At 40.9% G+C, this 19,681-nt stretch overlaps 1 non-coding gene and 1 pseudogene across 1 annotated transcript; both read right to left on the bottom strand.

Moving 5' to 3' along the window:
- Positions 1-16,703: 16,703 nt before the first annotated feature.
- On the bottom strand, positions 16,704-16,785 carry TRNAS-UGA (transfer RNA serine (anticodon UGA)). Its single transcript has one exon. It is a non-coding gene; the product is annotated as a tRNA-Ser (tRNA).
- A 2,055-nt stretch (positions 16,786-18,840) lies between these two features.
- On the bottom strand, positions 18,841-19,207 carry LOC141572801 (GTP-binding nuclear protein Ran pseudogene; annotated as a pseudogene).
- Positions 19,208-19,681: the final 474 nt, after the last annotated feature.

Here is a 19,681-nt window from a genome sequence, read left to right as displayed (position 1 = left end):
GTGCCTGGGACTTCAGCTGTCCTCACTCAGCCACAATCTTTGCTGGTTTTCACAACCAGAAATTATGGGGACTTCTCTCCCTGGCACTGGAACCTTGGGCTGGGGAGGGGAGTGCTCCTCTGGGGGGTACCTCTGCAACTGAGATATTCCTCCTGATTTTTTTTCCCCCTTCTTCTGCCTCCCCCCACCCACTCTGATTCAAGTAGTTTCTCAGTCTAGTTGTGTAGGACACAGCTCCCTGGCCCATGCTGGTATTATGAGCCTTGTGCTCCCCCCGGCTGAGGCAGTCGGTTGCCAGTTGTCAGTCGGCCGCTCATAGCAGCACACGGTAGCCCGTGGCAGCACACAGCTCACTGGCCCATGTGGGAATCGAACTGGCATCCTCGGCGTTAGGAGCACAGTGCTCCAACCACCTGAGCCACCAGGCTGGCCACCCTCCTGATTTTTAATGGTCACACATAGGTGTGGGACCAGCCTGTTCTGAGTCTCTGCCCCCCTACCAGTCTTAAGATGGCTACTTCAGTACGTCTGTAGGTGTAGAGTTTCAGTTCAACAAGATTTCAGGTGATTCTCGATGATTGTTTTGTTGTTTAGTTGTAATTTTGATGTGGTTGTGAGAGAAGGTAAGCACAGTGTTTACCTACTCTGCCATCTTGACTGGAACTTCCTGATTACCATATTCTTAAACAAATAACGGATGCAATTTGGCAAGTTTCAGAGATCTTAGGGTCATTGGATTAGAAAACCCAGAAAATAGTGCTTGTTCATTGGGATTCTTGCCTTTAAGTTTCTTTTACTCTAAGCTCAGTTTGAAGCATTGTGCTTATGGAACAATTTACCTAAGCACCTTCCCTAGGCCCTGATACCAGGGAGAGCCCAAGATATAAAACAATAGTAAAACCAGAGTACACTTTTCTTCTGGTATCTTCCACAGAGACAGGAAAAGAATAGGGCATTTTTTTTTCAGTGTTATGGCTTCTCGCCTTCTGGGTGTCCTGAAATGTCGAAATACAATTCTGAAAGTTTTGCTCTTTTAAGTTAAAGGGCAACTCAAGAGAGCAACTCTGGAAAACCAACTCGGTGAATTCTGGTAGACTTCACAATTTCCTAGAATCCCAACTAGTTTCCAGTCCCCAGTGGATGTATCCCAGACTGTCAAAAATATTCTCCTTGATGAACAAATTAGAAATGCAAAAAAGACTTTGCTGCAGATATTTCTCGTAAAGAGAGAGCTGGATAAGGGAAAGATAAGATTGTTTTCCTGCTTATGAATTTTCATATCCTTTCTGTGCCCAGATCTGATGGTGGTTACAAGATCAATCACAGCAGCAAGTGTCAATGGCTAATGCAGTTATTGAGAGGGGTCTTTAATTTCCTGGAGGCAAACACCATTACCCGCCACCTCCATATTATAGACAGGGAGATGTCAGGACTACTAGGGAGTCAGTGATGGAAGAAATTATAAAACTGATGCAATTACTGAGAAAATGATAAAATGTCTCACAATGGAAGGCTTCAATTCCCTTCAATTTCAGGTTTTGTGATATGCATCAGTGTGGCTGTGTCTTCAGTATTATTACTTCTTGGCTTTCTGAGTCATCTCACTCTCATTGCGGGAGGATATTTTGCATCAGGCTGTGCATTCTTATCCTTTCTCCTCTCACCTAGGCTGTTTCATTTCTTCCAGTGTTTTTGCTTTGATGATTTATTGTATTAATTACCTGTCAAGAGTGAGTGTTTTCATAGTGGGATCTAGATTAGATTTCTAGAGAACTAGATCTTTCTCTGGATCTAACTTACTGTGGGATTTAGGGAAAGATCACTTGAGCTCTCTGATCCAGTTTTTTCTACTTGAGGCTGCGTATAAGAATCGTCCCTTTGTAGAAGACAAGCTCTTGGCCCAGGACTAGGTCCAGAGTTGGCTGTTTAGGAACTCCAATGGGAGCCAGAGTAGTGTGGAAACTGATAAAGAGTGTGTAGTCTAGAAGTAGCAGTGAAGGATTAGTGAGACAGGGAAGGCTGAAGAGGATGTGTCTTCTCCATCATTCTTTCTAATAATTCCTCCTTTCTTACTCTTCTTTTAAGTAAAAGTGCAGAGATAGAAAGGGAGAGATTACAGTGTAGATATAATTGTATACACAACTCCAAACACATCAATTATGTTTTTACATTTTGTTGAGTTTGACGCCATTCTTGATAGCATCCCACCTTGGAAGACAATGGTGATTTGTCTTCGGAATAGATGAAAGTATATTAAACACACTTATATTTAATATATTAAATATAAATAAATTTTATTAAATATTTTCCAGCTTGTTAGGCCATTAAGGGAGGCTCTAAAACAAGGTCTAATAATAATAATAATAATAATAACTCCTACCTTTAACAGTTTCCAAAGCATTTTCTCACAAATCTTGTTTGAACCTCACAACTAACTTCGTTTGCTTGAGGAATTTGTAGCTTTTGTTATATTCTAAAAACAATAATAGAACAGAAAACATTATTTTATCTTATTTTTTTTTCTTAAAGCATGGTTGAAAACCTTCAACCTTGAAATCACCTGGGGAACATGAAAACCCTCATGCCTGGTCCCACCCCAGAAGTTCTGAGTTAGTGAGTATGGGTGTCCCTTCAGCATTGGGATTTGACAACGGTGGGTTAATTCTAATATGTTCTAAGGTTTAAGACCACAGTGGCTTAAACAAATACAAGTTATAGGGGAAATAGTTAATATCTTGATGGTTCTATCCACACATAGGGGACTAGAGGTCTCCCTTCCATGCCACCAGTTATTTAGGGGGTCCCCATGACCCCAGGGGCAGTCCATTTGGGCTCCCAAACAGGTCTGTGAGCTGCAGCCACTGCTCTGCCACTGCCGGTCTCTCTCCGGTTATCTCCAGCTCACTAGGCCGCTTGGAGCGCCCTCTGCCCCCTGCGGCTGCTTCCGGGGTGCTGAGCACCTGCCGGCCTGAGGAAAGGCCTTCTCTGCTGCCTGCAGCTTCTATTCTCAGGCTTGTTTTGAAGTTTCCCAGCTGCTGGGATGCTCCCCCCCTAAGTAAGTGATTACAGATCCTCGCTGCCCGGCCTGACACCGAGCGCAGGTCAAGCTGTCTCCAACCATCCTCCTCTTGCTCCTTGGCCTCAGTTACTCTCCTTTCCTCCCCCCCCACACCCCGCTGTGGAAAAGGAACACCTGGATAGATGAAGGAGAAAAGGTTCTGGGGTGTGTTTGTGCAGAAGGGAGGGTGATGTGTCTCCACCAGTAGAAGTTACCTAAAAATGCTCAGTTTTAGAAGTTCCATCAGAACACAAACAAAAATGTGACACTGAAAAATTTAGAAATAAAAGCTGATGTGAAGGTTGTTTACCAGATAACAAAGAGAAACTATTAGCTGTGTGACCTTAGGCAAGTCCTTTGCTTTTACCTCTCTGAGCCCATTTTCTCCCTTGTAAAATGAGGAAATGTAAACCTCATTTTACCAGGAAATGAAATGAAACCAGGAAACCTGTGAATTAACACCAGCCTATTCTGGTTTTGAGTCTTCTCTTCTGGTCTAAAGTCAAGAAACCAGGGAGTCTATACATTAGGCAAGGACAAGGCACTGTCAGACAGCCATGGTGACGTCACCCACAGTGTAATGTGTGTGGTTAAGAGGGTGGCTTTGGAGACAGCACATGCAGCCAGTGTAACCTTAGGCAAGTTCATTAACCTCCCAGTGACTCAGTTTCCTCATCAGTAAAATGGGATAGTAACTACTTTAATGTAGGACACAAATATTAACAATAATAGCAATTGGGAAAGAAAATCAGAGTGACTAAAACTGTTTTTTCCCCAACACCTTCCCATTCTCTAGAATGGTGCTTCAACATGACCCGGGAGCTTGCTACAAATGCAAATTCTTGGACCCCACCCCAGACCTACTGAATCAGAATCTATGAGGGAGAAGGCCAGGAATCTGTTTGGAATCACTCTGGAATCTCCAGGGGATTTTTATTCATGCTTAAGTTTGAGCAGCACCATTCTAGAATCTCACTCCCCAAAATGTGGTCATAAGCCTAGAATCATCAGCGTCACCCCGGAACTTATTAGACGTACAGAATCTTGTGCTCCACTCTGGATCTGCTAAATTGTAATTTGTGTTTTAACAAAATCCCCAGGTATTTCTATGCACATCAAATCTTGAGAAACACTGCCCTAGAACTGTATCTTTAATGCAGAAGCCACTAGCCATATGTGACTATTAAAATTAAAATTAAATTAATTAAAAAATGAAATGACAATAGAAATGCAGCTTCTCGGTCACTAGCCCATATATCAAGTGCTCAAAAGTCACATGTGGCTAGTGGTTACTGTATTGGACAGTGTAGATTATAGAACATTGCCATCATCTTAGAAAGTTCTATTGGACCGTTCAACTCTAGAATAATTATTACTATCATTTTTTTCTCTTTTTGTACTCACAAAGCATCTAGATTGCATGGGACAAGAGTGGCCATCTCTAACGTTTAAGAGAGCCAAGCAGGTGAAGTGAATGAATGAAATAGGGCAATAATAAGAGAACCAAGAACCAATTGTAAGTGGCCAGGTATACGCAACCTCCATGCTAAAGCAACAGTAAAGAGTGCTGGGGACTGTGGTAACTTGGGAAAAGCATGTTCAGACTCAGCCAATGGTTACCATCGAGGAGGCTAGGCCCAGGCTAGGCTAGATAGTTCTGTTTTTGTTTAAGAAACTAGAAATCTGGATTTTGATGTGATTCTCAAATTTTGATTACTAAATGAAAATTTAGAAAATGCTGTGCTGGCCAAAGAAAAAGATATGTTAAAGTCCTATAACCCCTGGTACCTCTGAACATGACTTTATTTGGAAATAGGGTTTTTTTCAGATGAAAATCAAGTTAAGATGAAGTCATTAAGGTGAGCCCTAATGTGATTGGTATTTTTATAAGAAGGGCGAAGTTTATATGGTCAACTAATATTTGACAAGGGAGCCAAGAATACTCAATGGGGAAAAAATAGTCTCTTCGATCAATGATGTTGGGAAAACTGGATAACTATGTAGAAGAATGAAATTGGACCCTATCTTAAACTACTCACTAAAATTAACTCAAAATGGATTACAGATTTATACATAAGACCTGAAACTGTAAAGCTCCTAGAAAGAAAATATAGGGAAAAAGCTCTTTGTATATGATACCAAAAGTGTAAGCAATAAAAGCAAAAATTAAAATGTGGGACTACATTAAACTAAAAAGCCTCTGCTCTGCAAAAGGAACAACTGTAAAGTTCCTAGAAAGAAAATATAGGGGAAAAGCTCTTTGTATATGATACCAAAAGTGTAAGCAACAAAAGCAAAAATTAAAATGTGGGACTACATTAAACTAAAAAGCCTCTGCTCTGCAAAAGGAACAAGCAACAAAATGAAAACACAACCTATGGAATGGGAGAAAATATTTGCAGATCAATTCCTGATAAGGAGTTAATAGCCGAATTATATAAAGAAATCATACAACTCAATAGCAAAAAATATAATCTGATTATAATCTGCTTTTGTGTAAGAAGCTAGAAATCTGGGCAGAAGAACTGACTGGACTTTTTTCCAAATAAGACACACAAATGACCAGCAGGTACATAAAAAAGGTACTCCACATTGCTAATCATCAAAACAATGCAGATCAAAATCACAAAGAGATATCATCTCACAACTGTTAGAATGGATATCATAAAAAGGCAAGAAATAACAAGTGTTGGTGAGGATGTAGAAAAAAGGGAATGCTTGTGCCTTGCTAGTGAGACTATAAGTTGGTAAACCACTATAAAAATAGTACAAGGGTTCCTCAAGAAATTAGAAATAGAACCACCATATGATCCAGCAATCCCACTTCTGGTATGTATCCAAAGGAAATGAAAATAAGATATTGAAGAGATAACTGCACTCCCATGTTCATAACTGCTAATATATGGAAACACCCTGAGTATCCATCAACAGATGAATAGATAAGGAAGTTGTGGTCTACATACACATGGAAAATTATTCAAGCCATAAAAATGAAGGAAATCCTGCCATTTGTGACCACATGGATGAACCTCAAGGACATTATTCTAAGGAAAATACGTCAGACTGGAGAAAGACAAATACTGCATGATCTCAGTTATATGTAGAATCCAAAAAAGCTGAACTCATGGAAACAGAGTAGAATGGTGTTTACCAGGAGCCTGGGGGCAGGAGGCAGGAGAGAAGTGGGAAGATGTTGGTCAAAGGGTACAAACTTCCAGTTAGAAGATGAATAAGTTCTAAAGATCTAATGTACACATGGTGACTATAGTTAATAATACTGTATTATATATTTGAGAGTTGCTAAGAGAGTAGATCTTCAATGTTCTCACCACAAAAAAGAAATGGCAGTTATGTGACGTGATGGAGGTGATAGTTAATACCATGGTGGTAATCATTTTGTATATCTCAATAAAGATGGAAAGAAAGAGGAGGGAAATTTGGACAGAGACACATGGGGGAATGCCATATGACTGGCAGAGGCAGAGCGTGGGGTGATACAGCTACAAGCCAAGAAACTCCTAGGATTAATGGCCATTTGGCCATCGCCAGGAGCTAGGGTGAGGGCAAGGAAGGGTTTTCCTCCTGAGCCTTCAGAGGGAGCATGACCCTGCTGACACCTTGTTCTCTAGAGTGTGGAACTGTGGGCCAGTACATTTTTGTTGGGTCAAGTCACCCAGTTTGTGGTTCTGTGTTACAGCAGTCCTAGGAAATGAATGCACTCCATAATTAAAAGTTTGTTATTTTAATAAACATGTACTACTTCCCTCCCTTAAACTCATCCCCCCCACACCCGTTTCCTTTTCTACCACATTGTAATCTGCAGTATGTGTCCATTCACCTCGGGCACGATGCTATAAGAAGACTGGCACAGAATCTGAAAAGCTAAGAGCGGGAGGTTGTGGTGGAGGTAAGGAAGGAGGGCTTCGCAGAAAACTAGACAAATGCATAAGCCACTTCACGAACCTACGCAGCCTCACCAGGCCCTTTGCATGTCCTGAATAACGCATGCTCCTCTGGACATTGTTAATTCCTTCTTGGGGTCATAGGACCCAGTTTTTGGTTTTGGCTCTGCCATTTTCTAACGCAGAGATGTTGGGCAAACCGTTAAATACAAAAGACTTGTTTTCTTCTCAGTAGGGTGAAGGGGTTGGGTCACACCAGGAAGCTTTCTTTGCTCACCTTACGCTGGCTCAGGTGCTCCTACAGCACTGGAACCGACGCGCACTTACGCTGTGCATCACACCGTCTGTCGCTACCACAGGACTGTGAGCTTCTTGGGCAGGGACTATCTTGTTCACCACTGGGTCCTTTGCCTGAAACCCTGGCTTCACACATAGTCGCTGCTCAATGACGTAGCCTGCCACAGCAACACTGTATTTATGGTAAATCTATATGAATGCATGGCAAAAATTCTCTTTCAGAGAACTAGAGAAGGAGCCATTTGTCTGCATGGAACTTTAAACTCTTATCTCCGGACTCTGCCAGGTCCTGCTCTTTCGTGTCCTTTTTGGGGATCAGTCTCTGAGAGCACCCCTCCTCAGTACCTAGGGCGTCCATCTCACTGTGCTCTGACATTGGTTATGCGTTCGATACAATGCCCAAAACAGTGCTGAGATCAACTGAAGTGCTTGCACAGGGTAGACTTGTGTGTCAAAAATTTGGTACTTTTTACTGATGAGATTTAAGACTTAACTGGTTTCAGAGAGGAGGTGATGCAGTACTATGGGTATTTATCGAGGACTTGGAAGAAGGACTTTTCTTTACTAAAGGATGACATCAGAACTGTAGATACACATGTACAGTAGAAGCCCTGAAGAAAAATGATGCAGGGGAAGCACTTCAAAAACATGTGAGTTGGTTTGTGCAGTGAATATGGAATGAGAGCTTTCCTTAGGAGTGACTCCATTTCTGGATAAAGGAGAATTTCAAAATGCAAAGTTACCATGTGAAAAATGTGTAACCTGATATTCAGTGATTTTAGCAGCGTGCTACATCAGGACTTTAGCATTTTGGTCAACTAGTCTTACAAAAAGCCTGGCTATTTCTTTACAAGGTGATTTCGTAGGTTCTACTTAGACTAAAAATTGATGGGGGTTATGACAAGGAAATGTAAAGATTTTTTTTCTCCCTGCAATATATTCACATGGTCTCCTAAAAAAAGTTCTTCAAATCTATTAGGTTGATGCAAAAGTAATTGCGGTTTAAAAGGTTAAAAATAATTACAAAAACCGCAATAACTTTTGCACCAACCTAATATACCCTCAAGTCACCATTCCTCAGATGGCCACACGATGGCAGACTTGGGCTAACAGTAGGGAAAGGGTCCACCCAAAAGCATTTGCTAGTTGCTGCACTGGTGCAAAAAGCCTCCAGATCTGGCTGTTTCTTTGCCTCTGCTCCTCTACGGTGTGGTCAGCTAGTATCCTTGTCCACCACAGACATTTCATGAATAAAACCTAGAGGGACCTGAGGAAATCTTAAGCAATCCAGCAATTCTGCAAGTTGCTCAGGCCCGTTTGCTGATGTCAGTACTGTGTGGAAGGAAGAGAAATAATTAGTTCACAAAGGGAATATGTACGTGCCAAGGACCATTTATTATCTGGAACTCTGTGGTCAGAGGCAGGATTGATGTGGAAGCTTAGAGGTGCATTTGAGGCTGCTAGGACACAGTGGTTAGGAAAGTGTTCCAACAAGGAAAATGTAAGTAAACATCACTAACTGATGTTACAATGAACTAAGTGTCACTAGATGGTAGCCTTTAACAGGGTAGGGACAGGCTGTTTTGTTGGTCACTGTATCCCTTGCACATAAAAGTGTTGAAGCATGTTGACTACCTTCTCCACCCAATTCTGGTGGTATTTGCACAACTTCCTTCACAATGACACTTTTGGAGAATGGGCCCAGAAGGAAGCCTTACTGGACTATACTGCCGTCCGCCCCATTCCCAGCGTCTTTTCTGCTTTCACCTTGAATATTTTCAATATAAATATATTTCTTATCCCAAGGATTAGGTTTTCACAAATTGTAGTCAGTAGACACCCCTGCATCTCGATCATTAAAAAAAAAAAGTGTAGATTACTGAGATCACCTCAGAGCTATTGAATCAGAATCTCCAGCAGTAAGGTCCAAGGACTGTATTTTTAATAAATTCTCTTAGGTGATTCTTCTAGTATTTGAGATTGTCTGATATAAAAAGAATCTCCTACAGCTTTGGAGCTTAGAGGGTCAAGGAAGATACTTCCTCAAATTGCCTGTGAGGTAAGGAAAGAGGGAGAAGATGATAATGATACTACTACTACTACCACTAGTACGACTGCTGATGTCTAGACCAGAAGAGACGCACATTATCTCAGAATCAGTCAGTCAAAGCCAGCTACCTCCAATATCTCCCAAAGCAAATGTTGAACCATTATGTTGCCAACAAAGAATGTAACATGAATTAGTTACTGTTGTCATTCAGGCTGCATTTAGTTTTGCACCAGTTATTGTAAATGCTGGGACAGAGGAAAGGAAGGTACTAGGGGAGGAGGTGGATAAATATTGTGATTTAATAGAGTTACACACTTTCAAAAAAAAAAAAAAAAGTAGCTATTAAGACCATAAAGACTCAGCTTGAAATTCATTAGCCTCTTTCCTTTGAAATTACTGTATTACCACCATGACGCTCAGCTCTTTTCAGTAAGGATTCCCCCAAGGGTCAATTGCAGCAGCAGCTTTCGGGACCAACAACTGATTCAGTAGAAAGTCAAAAACTGAACATCAAATACAACTAGTAAACAAACATATGGTAAGACATAGAAACTCTAATAGTAATCAAAGAAAAGCAAATTAAATTAAAACAAGGAGTGTGCTTACCTATTAAATTAGCCAAAAAAGAAAATGTTGCAATAATGCTACTCAATGTAGATAAAGGTTCCATGATCCCAACTTCCGTATGCCTTACTGGTGGTACTATACATTGGTACAAGTCGTTAACAATGCAATTTAGGAATATGTGTTTAGAAATTGTCCGTGTCTTTTGCTTCAGTATTCCTGTTCTTAGAGAGGTAGATACAAAAGAAATAACACAAACTATGGAAAAAAATCTTATATCTCAAAGGTATACATTACAACATTATTCAGCATTATTATTTAGAAAAAAGGAAGTAGCCTAAGAGTGCAACAATTGCTTCATTAAATTTGATGCAGATACTGTGTAGACTATTATAGAGCCATTAAAAATCATGATTATGAAGACAAAGGAGCAACAAAAAGCTTATGACATAATTTTAATGAAAAATGTAATATATACTATATTATTTTCTGTATATGTCTGTATGTTTGAAATAGTCATTGATTTAATTTTTAATGTAACTATATATTAAACCATATAAATAGAGAACAGGAAGGAAATGTACCCCAGTGGTAAAGTTGGTGTGTTAAAATGCTGAATTGTAGATAATTATTTTCTCTGCTTCCCAAGTTTTATGTAAGGGAGAGTTCTAGCTGTCTCCTTTTGCTTCTTCAGTCGCATGCTCTGCCCTGTCCCCAGCTGCAGAGGGTGACCAGTTGCATTTGGCCAATGGGGAGGCCCTGTCAGAAGGCAGAGGGAGGGAGAAGAGAGAGGAAGAGCAGCTCCCGCTCTGCAGGGATCTCTTTGCCGTCGCTGTGTTCCTAAAGGAACATCATTGCTGCTCTGGGACAGCCTTCTCCTCAGAACTTCTTCTGGGTTCTGGTGGCCCCTCTCTCCTCTCTTAGTGGTGGTGACCGCTTTGCCGTCCCTTGTGGTTTCTCTACACCCTCTGCATGCATTTGTAGATAGTCTCATTATTAGACCTATTTAGAGTTGTCCTAACTTGAGTGTGCCTTCTGTCTCCTGCTGAGCTACTGACTGATGCTGTATGAATTACGCCCTTACATTTTCTGTAGTTCTGATGCTTGACATCTGGGGTCTTACTAACAACACTGGAGAGACTGTCCTTTCTAGGGCTACCCAGTTCCTAGAGACAGTAAACAACTCACCTGCAAGCCTGCCTTACATGTGCAATGAAGCAATCCTGAGCCCACACCTTCAGCGCCACTTTTCTGGAGTTCTTACACTCAGGGCCACTATTTACCTGCCCTAATCGCTTCAAGGTCGGGTACCAGACAACTAGGGACAACTCTTCTGCCCCAGAGCCTGCTGAAATTGTTCAGACTCGCCAATTCTAAACATGCCTACCCTGCCTCTCCAGCCTCTTCCCTCAGAAACCAAAAGACTAACCCACACTTTCCCCTTTCTTCCTCAGCTTCCAGACAGATTTGGGACAGACCTGGTGCTTCCTGCATTGACGCCGTGGCGTGGCATAATCCCTCCCCTTGGAAATTGTGAGTAACAAATTTGTTCTCACGGCAATCATCTCCTGAACTGTTGGCTTCACCATACCTGAATAACAATAAAACCTACAAACAAGCAGTTTGATTAATTTTATCATTTTAAAAAAGTTGATAGGCCCATCAGAACCTGTGGGATTGCAGAAGAGTCATAACTGTGAAAGAGTTAGAACTTGTGCGGTGGGTTTTTGCTGGAAAGATGAAAATCTCTTTTTATTTCCTCAATAGCCAAACATTCCCCCCAATGAGAAATTCTCCAATGCTGTAGTAATAATAATAGATAATAAAAACGAGCAACTAAAAAAATGAAATATGAAGATATAGCTTACTCAGCGGCCGGCTGGGTATTTTATGGAGACAATCTTGAGAAAAATGGTTAGAGGGTTATTTTTTTTAATGAAACTTAAAAAGCAGTGTGTGGGGGAAACAAAGTATAATTTAGAAAGACATACTACTTGAAGGTGGTGTTCATGTATTAATATGGGTTAGAAATGAGCGGCTCAGGAAGCATCAATCTGCTTTAGCAGTGGTCATTTTTCAAGCCTGGATGAAAGTAAACCCAAATCAAATTGTCACAAGTAGAGCTGAACGATATACTGGCTAATTTCACGGCAAAAGCAGGCAGAGGAAAAGTAATAGATAACAGCATCTCTGAACCTCTTTGCTTGCATTTTAGAAATAAATTAGTTTCTAAAGTGTATCTACCCTCAAGTCAGTCTTGCAAAGGAATTGGGACTGTGCCATGATACTAATACATGTAGGTATTGAAAAAAATTCATCAAGTCATCCATCTCACCCCTGAAAGGTTCTGTAAGCAGAAGCAGTAACTGAAAGTAGGTCTCAGGGACCCCTCCATAACTCCTTTGCCTTATAAATAACCTTTGACATTCTTCAGGGAATGTGCCAGACCTGCATTCTTTTGTAATTCCAGTCTTTGTTGTCCCTTTTATGAACTAGAGGCAGTGAACACTACATCCAGAGAGCATGTGAGTTAACAGAAGCTGTGGTTATGGAAATTATTACTGGAGCATTTTGAATTGTTAATAAAAATTGCAGGAAGTCCAGCAGTTTCTGGGTAGAATATGGAGTTAAGGAGAGAGGAGAGGAAATGGAGGAAGGGAAGGGACAGTTTCTAAGAATCAACTCATTTGAGATGTCAAAAGGTAAATGAATACTTTTACTTCTGGCCCTTCCTTTTCGCTGAAATGGAATCCGTTAGCAGAGGGAGGAGTTTCCCTTTTCTTTCTGGGGTATTTGTGTAGACTATGCTTTTATTTTATTTTATTTATTCATTTGTTTATTTTTTTCAGCTTTATTGAGGTTAGACTATACTTTCTGAACTCTTTGACCATCATGATATTTTGTGCCATATTCCTGATACCTGCAAAAGGGCTGACCCCTTTCTCCCAATGCTACATGAAAATGGATGACAGGGATTAAGATCTTTGCTTTAGAAAATGTTATATATATAAGATTTTCTTTGAAGCATGTTTTTTTTTTTTTTTTTGGTAAAATCAAAAGATTGAAAACAACTTTAATGGTTTTCAGTAGTGATTTGATGAAATAAATTATGGTCCATTTGTTCCGAGGCCATGAGCTCTCCCTATGGAGGGAATTTGAGTTATCAGAAGCCATTTTTCATGAAAAAGCTCTTTATATAGAAAGATGTTTAGGAAATATTTTTAAATAATAAAAGAATGTTCAGAACATTTTGTATAGTATGCTAACATTGTGTAAAAAGTATCTATGTTCTTGTATGTTCATAAAGAAAGCACTGAATGGAAAAAATGAGAAAATAAAAACTGGTCCCAGAAGGGGACCGTGGTGGCAGGAGGACTGGGGTGAGAGGAAGACACTGTGATTGTGAACCGTGAGAATATATTCCCTATTCAATGTGCAAATTAATATCATTTAATTTTAAAAATTCTGCTTTATTTGCCTTTCTATAAAATAGGATTCCTATGTTTCAATTCTTGGCCGTCTCTCTTATATGTCTGTTTCTGTTAGCTTTTCTGGAATAGTCCTTGAACATGGGACAGAAAAGGAGGAGCAGAAATTAAATTTTGCTTATATGACATATTTTAAACTTATTTATGTGTCTGTCCTCTAATTTTTTGTGTGTGTGTGTGTGTGTGGGGTTGGTATTTGTGTGTGTATGTTATGTGCACGTTGGTGGGTGTGTATATTCCTAATCAACAATTGAGTTTCTAGGCAAGGGTGTTAATGTGTGAAAGGGCCAGAAATGGCCAGGTCTGTTCTACTTGAGTGTGTAAAACAGTCTAGCTGCTCTTACGGATTCATCATGTTGGGGAGTAGTGTGAGAGAAGGTCAAAAAGATATTAGGGCCGAATCATGAAGGGCAGTTTGCTGGGATTTCCAAACTAGGAGTTTGGCCTTTACTCTGCCAGTCGTGGGGATCGACTGGGGATCTGGGAGCAGGAGAGCAGGGGAAAAAGGTGGTTAGATCAGTGCCTAGAAGGAGGCAATGGTGGTGGGACTGGACAGACTTGTCCAGTCCAAAGGACCTAGGAGCGAGGCCTCCTCCAAATCAGGTTTTCCTTTCCAGAGACAGGATGTTTCGCATTTAGAGATCATTGACACATAATCAAGCAGTTGAGATATATATATATATATATATATATATATATATATATATATATATATATTTAAAATTGGGGTGGGCTGTATTTGGAAGGAAGAATGTGACACAGGCTGGGAAATTACATTTGTAAAATCAATAATGAGCTGTAAGAAGCATCAGGGAAAAAAGAAGGCCCAGATGAGAGAGAATGTTAGAGTAGCTGTAAGGCTCTTGGAGTAGGCCTCACATAGTCCCAAATACATCCTCGGCCAGAGCCTACTCTGGGCAGCTTTGTACATCAACTCTCAGGGAACTTTTGTACCCCTTTATCCACCTCAGGGAGACAACAGAGCAGAAAATTTCACTCCAGAAACATGAGTCAAATGGCCTCTTTCATCCCTGTCAATAGCCCCCTCAGGTTGGTCCCAGACACCTTTATGAGGGACCCACTCTGGGGAAAGTGGAAGGGAAGTAACAGAATGAGATCGCATCCTCAGTTCTTCATGGGTAAACTAGCCATGGCCTGTTTTGAGGGTTACATGAGACAATGCATGGAAACCACTTATCGTAGTGCCTCACCTGTGGTTGGAGCTCAGAAAATGGCAGTTAATACTGACATTAGAAATAATGATTATTACCACTTAGTAGACAAGGAGACTAAGGCTTAGAGAGGTTAAGCGACCTGCCCAAAGTTATATGGCAAGAAAGGGAAAGAGCCTGGATTTGAAGCCAGGTCCCTCTGACTTCAAAGCCCTTGTTCTTCCCACTCATTCAATCTACTTCACAAATAAACCTGGATTCGCATCACATCATAAGTTGTGCCTGGGCTGAAGGGCTTTGTTTACAACAGCAGATACAGTACTTCTATTTTGTAGACTAGTAGCCTATGTGGCAAAATACAGAAAGAGGAGAGAATAAGCAAGCAGTTCCAGGGCCTGTACCCCATCCAGTCATAATAGTCAATGGAGCAGACAAGCACAATGTATAGGAGAGGATTCTGGAAGGTTCTGGGCCATTCTGCTGTGTTGAGATAAAATGATCTTAGAAAAATTCGCTTCCAATTTTGTCTCAGGTGTATATTACTGATGTCCTTTCTTGGTATCTTTATGTTAATGGAAATTGTAAGGTTTCATAGATGTGTATAAACTAGGAAGGACTAGTGAAATGTTAACTAGCCTCTTAACAGTGTCCCAATTACTCATATTTTAATAATTATAACTTCAAAAGACCTTTTTTATTATACTGGGGAGAGTCCTCTAGAGCAGGGTTTGGTAAAGTATAGTCTAGGGGCCAAATCCAGCCTGCTGCCTGCTTCTGTAAATAAGTTTTGTTGGAATATGGCCACACTCATTTGTTTATGGCTTCTTTCATGCTACGAAAAGCAGAGCTGAGTAGTTGCAGCCGAAACTACATGGCCTGCAAAGCCTAAAATCTTTACTAGCTGACATTTTACACAAAAAGTTTGCTTACTTGTGCACTAGAGGCATGTACAAAAAGTAAGTGTAACAGACAAATTTTGTCTAAAGTTTCCTCACTGGACAAATACTCTGAGAATCTTGTCTCAGATAAATAAGTTTGGGAGGGAAACATATTCTCTCAAAGTCTTTGTGGACACATGTGATGTGGGAAAACAAAGAGGCTCTGAGATCCCTGGAGTGGAGATCAAGAGATTTATGATCTGATCGTACCCTACCTCAGCACCTGAATGAGAAGCTTACCAAGCCCTGACTCTTCTCCATCCCTGATCTCAAGCAGCAGAGAGCATCAAGAGCATAAAGCCCATGGGCCATGTTCTCTGTCACTGGAATCTTTTGAATGGCCTGGAGATACTGCGGGAGACCTGGCCTTGCTCACTCATTCCTCCCCTGGCAGCCCAGTACCAGACAAAGCAGCTAAGGTAAATCTAAGTCCATCACATCCACTCTTTAGGCCTCAGAGTCCAATCCATGAAAGAGAAGGTGTGGGGAGAGTGGGAAGGAAAAAGAGGAAATAACTCATTTCCATGGCATCCAGTCTACCAACTTGGGTGAGCTTGGCTGATCAATTTTGTGTAGGTTGGGAAGAAAACTAGTTGTTAGAACAAGAGCTGAAAGCTTAAGTTTTCTCCATCAGTTCTTTAGGTAGAACAAGCCATCTGTTTTACCTGAAAATTTTCAGTGTCAGAGCTTCTGTCTCTTTAACCCCTGCTGGGGCTAAGACAGGTGTCATTATTAGTTATCTGCACTCTAGCAATGTAGAGAAGGCCTAAGACCAGATGTTTCTGGGGTCATGGGAACACAGGGCCTCCAAAGATGGGCATGGGTGCCTTGTCAAGGCTAGAGGGGACTTGGAAAACAATGGACATGGTGTGCTAAAACAAAATAGCTTCATAAATCATGCTAAGCAGTGCTGCAATGCATCAGGTGGGTCGGCTGCAATTTTCCTGGTAATCTATGCAGTTAGGGCACAAATTTCTTCAGGTAGTTTTCATTAGTCCCCCAAAGTTGGCAGCAGTGGGTAGTGTTCTAGTACGTGGATGTATCTGCCATCTGGCTTCTTTGGGCAGTGATAGCCTGAAATCTTAACCAATATTAATATCCATTTTATTTTTATTTAGCGAACTTGCTCTTCACATTGCAGAACAAGATTTTAAAGTTAGTGGCTAACCGCGAGAGACGACAGTATTTTCTTCTTAGCGCGAACACCATGGAAAAAACAGAAGCTTCCTGCTTCCGCAGCGAGCAGGGTTCGAACCTGCGCGGGGAGACCCCATTGGATTTCAAGTCCAACGCCTTAACCACTCGGCCATCGCTGCTACAAGGAAGGAAGAAGGGCAGAGACACTTTAGTACAGTCACAACTATGCGCGCACGCGCGCCAGACCCACCAGCAGGCGGGGCTACAACCTCCCTCGGAGCTTCGCTCTGTAGAGAGAAGGCAGGGCTGACGGTTCAAGTTGGGGGAACTACATCGTGGACACGAAGAGCTAATAGAAATTTCTTTAAGTAGAAGGTCTTCGGAACCTTTCCCTTATCTAGGCTCGGAAAATCACAACCTTGTTTGGCTTCCGGTCGCTGACCCGGATTTTGCTCTTCCGCTTCATTAGGTTATAGAGAGAGCTGTGAAACAAAGATCTGTCCCTTTCTGTGCTGGGGGCCCGCGCGCTGGAAAATTTCTGCCAGGGGATGGTTCTCAGGCAGCGTTTTCCCGCGGTGGTTGCGTCGATTTGAACCTTCCTCATGTGGGATTGCTGGAGGGGAGATGGAGGCGTGAGGAGCTCGGCTGCTCCGGGTGGCACTCCTGGGTGCCTGTCCGTGCAGTCATTTCTTATCTCTCCCCAGTGATCCCTTCATTGCTGAGCCTTAGTGGAAGACATCAGGTCCCAAGTGTGGTCTCAGCTGTCTCAAGTGATGGGGAACCTTGGAGGTGGTTTGAGAACCAAGTTCTGCGTATTAGTTCTGCAGTCTAACTTTAAATGCCATGAATTCTCTCCTTTGTTAAGTGTAGCTACTGCACTTGGGTGCTTTATTTGCGTTATTTTGTTAAAGCTCTCTAACCGGGTAGATCTGTGCTATCGTCGCCCACTTAAGAGAACTGATGCGCCGGGGAATGTGGCTCAAGGGTTGGTGCTGCAGATTTCACGGCGCATGCGTGTTTCCTACCCGTAGCACATGGTGCCTCACTAGCAGCAAGTGCAGTTTGTTGATGGAAAATGTGGGAAAAATAATAGGTGGACTTTTAGTAGTTCAAATTTCTAAAACAGTACGTGGAAACTTCACCGTTTTTCTCATAATGTTACATTTGATATTAAGGCAGGAAGGCAAATCCTTGCCCTTTGGAAGCCTGAATGTTAAATGACCTCAGTTGACAGGTGTGTGCATTTTCTTGAGACTTTTTAATATTAACTAAATTATGGTGTAACTAAGTATCTAGATCGATTTAATTGTGGAAGGGAAACAAAGTACTTGAGAATTGTAAGAATGACTTATCTAATTTGAGATTGTTGCTTTTAGACGTTTTATCTCTGTTTTTAATTTGGTGGAGCTACACAAGTGGTCCCAACTTCTCTATGAATACCATATAGAAATAGAGTTATTAGGGACATTTCTAGGCATAAGTTTGATCATATATCAACTTTTCTTGCACTTTTCCGATAGAAACTATACAGAAGAAATACATTTTTGTCTTTTTATTTTGTGCTTAGATTCTGTGTGTGCTCTGAGATAAACTATAATCTTACTATTTTATTAGTTATATCTTGATCTTGAAGCTTTTTTTATTGTTTTCTTTTTTAAATTAAAGTTTATTGGAGTGACAATTGTTAGTAAAGATACATAGGTTTCAGGTGTACAATTCTGTAATACGTCATCTATATATCGCATTGTGTGTTCACCAGCCAGAGTCAGTTCTCTTGCCATCATCTCCAGATATTTGATCCCCTTTACCCTCATGTTATTTTCTTCCATGCAGTTGAATGATGTTAATATTTACTGAAAAAATCTTTCTCTTCCTTTTAAAAAAAATTGAATACAACTTTGTTCTGATTCTAAATGAAAAGGAATGGGCACGACAGTAACAAACAAGATTTCAACACAGAATATTGTGATGTGACTGTAGCAGTCTTATATTTGAAGCTCAATAAAGAAACACCTGTGTTTCAATACAGCTAAATATGCAGGTCCAAAAACATGAAGGTATTTTTTAACTACTACATTCACTCTGAAGCCCATTCATCTCTTTCAGCACCCCAAAGATTAAGCATATGTTCTCCTTAACTGTATAATTAAGTGGCAAACACACGGCACCACTGACATCACAGTACAGTTGTCTATAAAACTAGACTTCTAATACTGGACTCTAGCTCCTTTTTCTCACAGGTTATTATCCTTATGTGGGAGAGCAGTTGTCTGAACAACTTCTAAATCATTGCTCATTGTCCAGGACAAACTTTGGTGGGGCAAGAGCAGCATGGCAACAAACTCCAAATTAGGGTCTCCAGTTAGTTTTCTAGCAAGCCAGAGGAAAATTTTTCAAAGTTGTAGTTACTTTTAGCAGAAATGTCATAGTACTGAAGATTCTTCTTTTGTGGAAGACAATTGATTTTGCCTTAACTTTCCTGTCCTTAATACCCACTTTGTTGCCACACAACACAATGAGGATGTTTTCACATACTCATACCAGATCTCTATGCCATTTAGGCACATTCTTGTAAGTAACTCTCAAAGTTACATCAAACATTATAGTGGCACACTGGGCTTAGATGTCCTCTGTGGGTATGGAAGAAAAAAGGTTGGGCCTCAACACCCAAGGTACTTCTCAAACTCACCAGCCAGATGATGTGGAGGACAATTCTAAGCTCCTAGAGGCTACCCACTGTACCTTGCCATATGGAACCTCTCTATAGCATGGTAGCTGGCTTCTTCAAGGCTATCAAGAGAATTGCTCCCGAATCTACTACAATGGAGTTTTATATAATATACAATCATGCATTGCATAATGACTTAAAGTCTATTTTGTCTGACATAAGTATTTGTCCTCAGCTTTTTTTTTTTCCATTTTCATAAAATATCTCTTTCTATCCCTTTACTTTCAGTCTGTATGTGTCTTTCTATCTGAAGCGGACCTCTTGTAGATATTATATGTATGTAAGGGTCTTATTTTCTTATCCAGTCATCCTATGCCTTTTAATTCGAGCATTAAATCCATTTACAT

Source organism: Rhinolophus sinicus, chromosome 15 (genome assembly GCF_057876585.1).
Source record: "Rhinolophus sinicus isolate RSI-liver-muscle chromosome 15, RSI-T2T, whole genome shotgun sequence".
Classification (NCBI taxonomy): domain Eukaryota; kingdom Metazoa; phylum Chordata; class Mammalia; order Chiroptera; family Rhinolophidae; genus Rhinolophus; species Rhinolophus sinicus.
The sequence above is the reverse complement of the archived record's forward strand: the minus strand, read 5'-3'. Positions and strand labels throughout refer to the sequence as shown.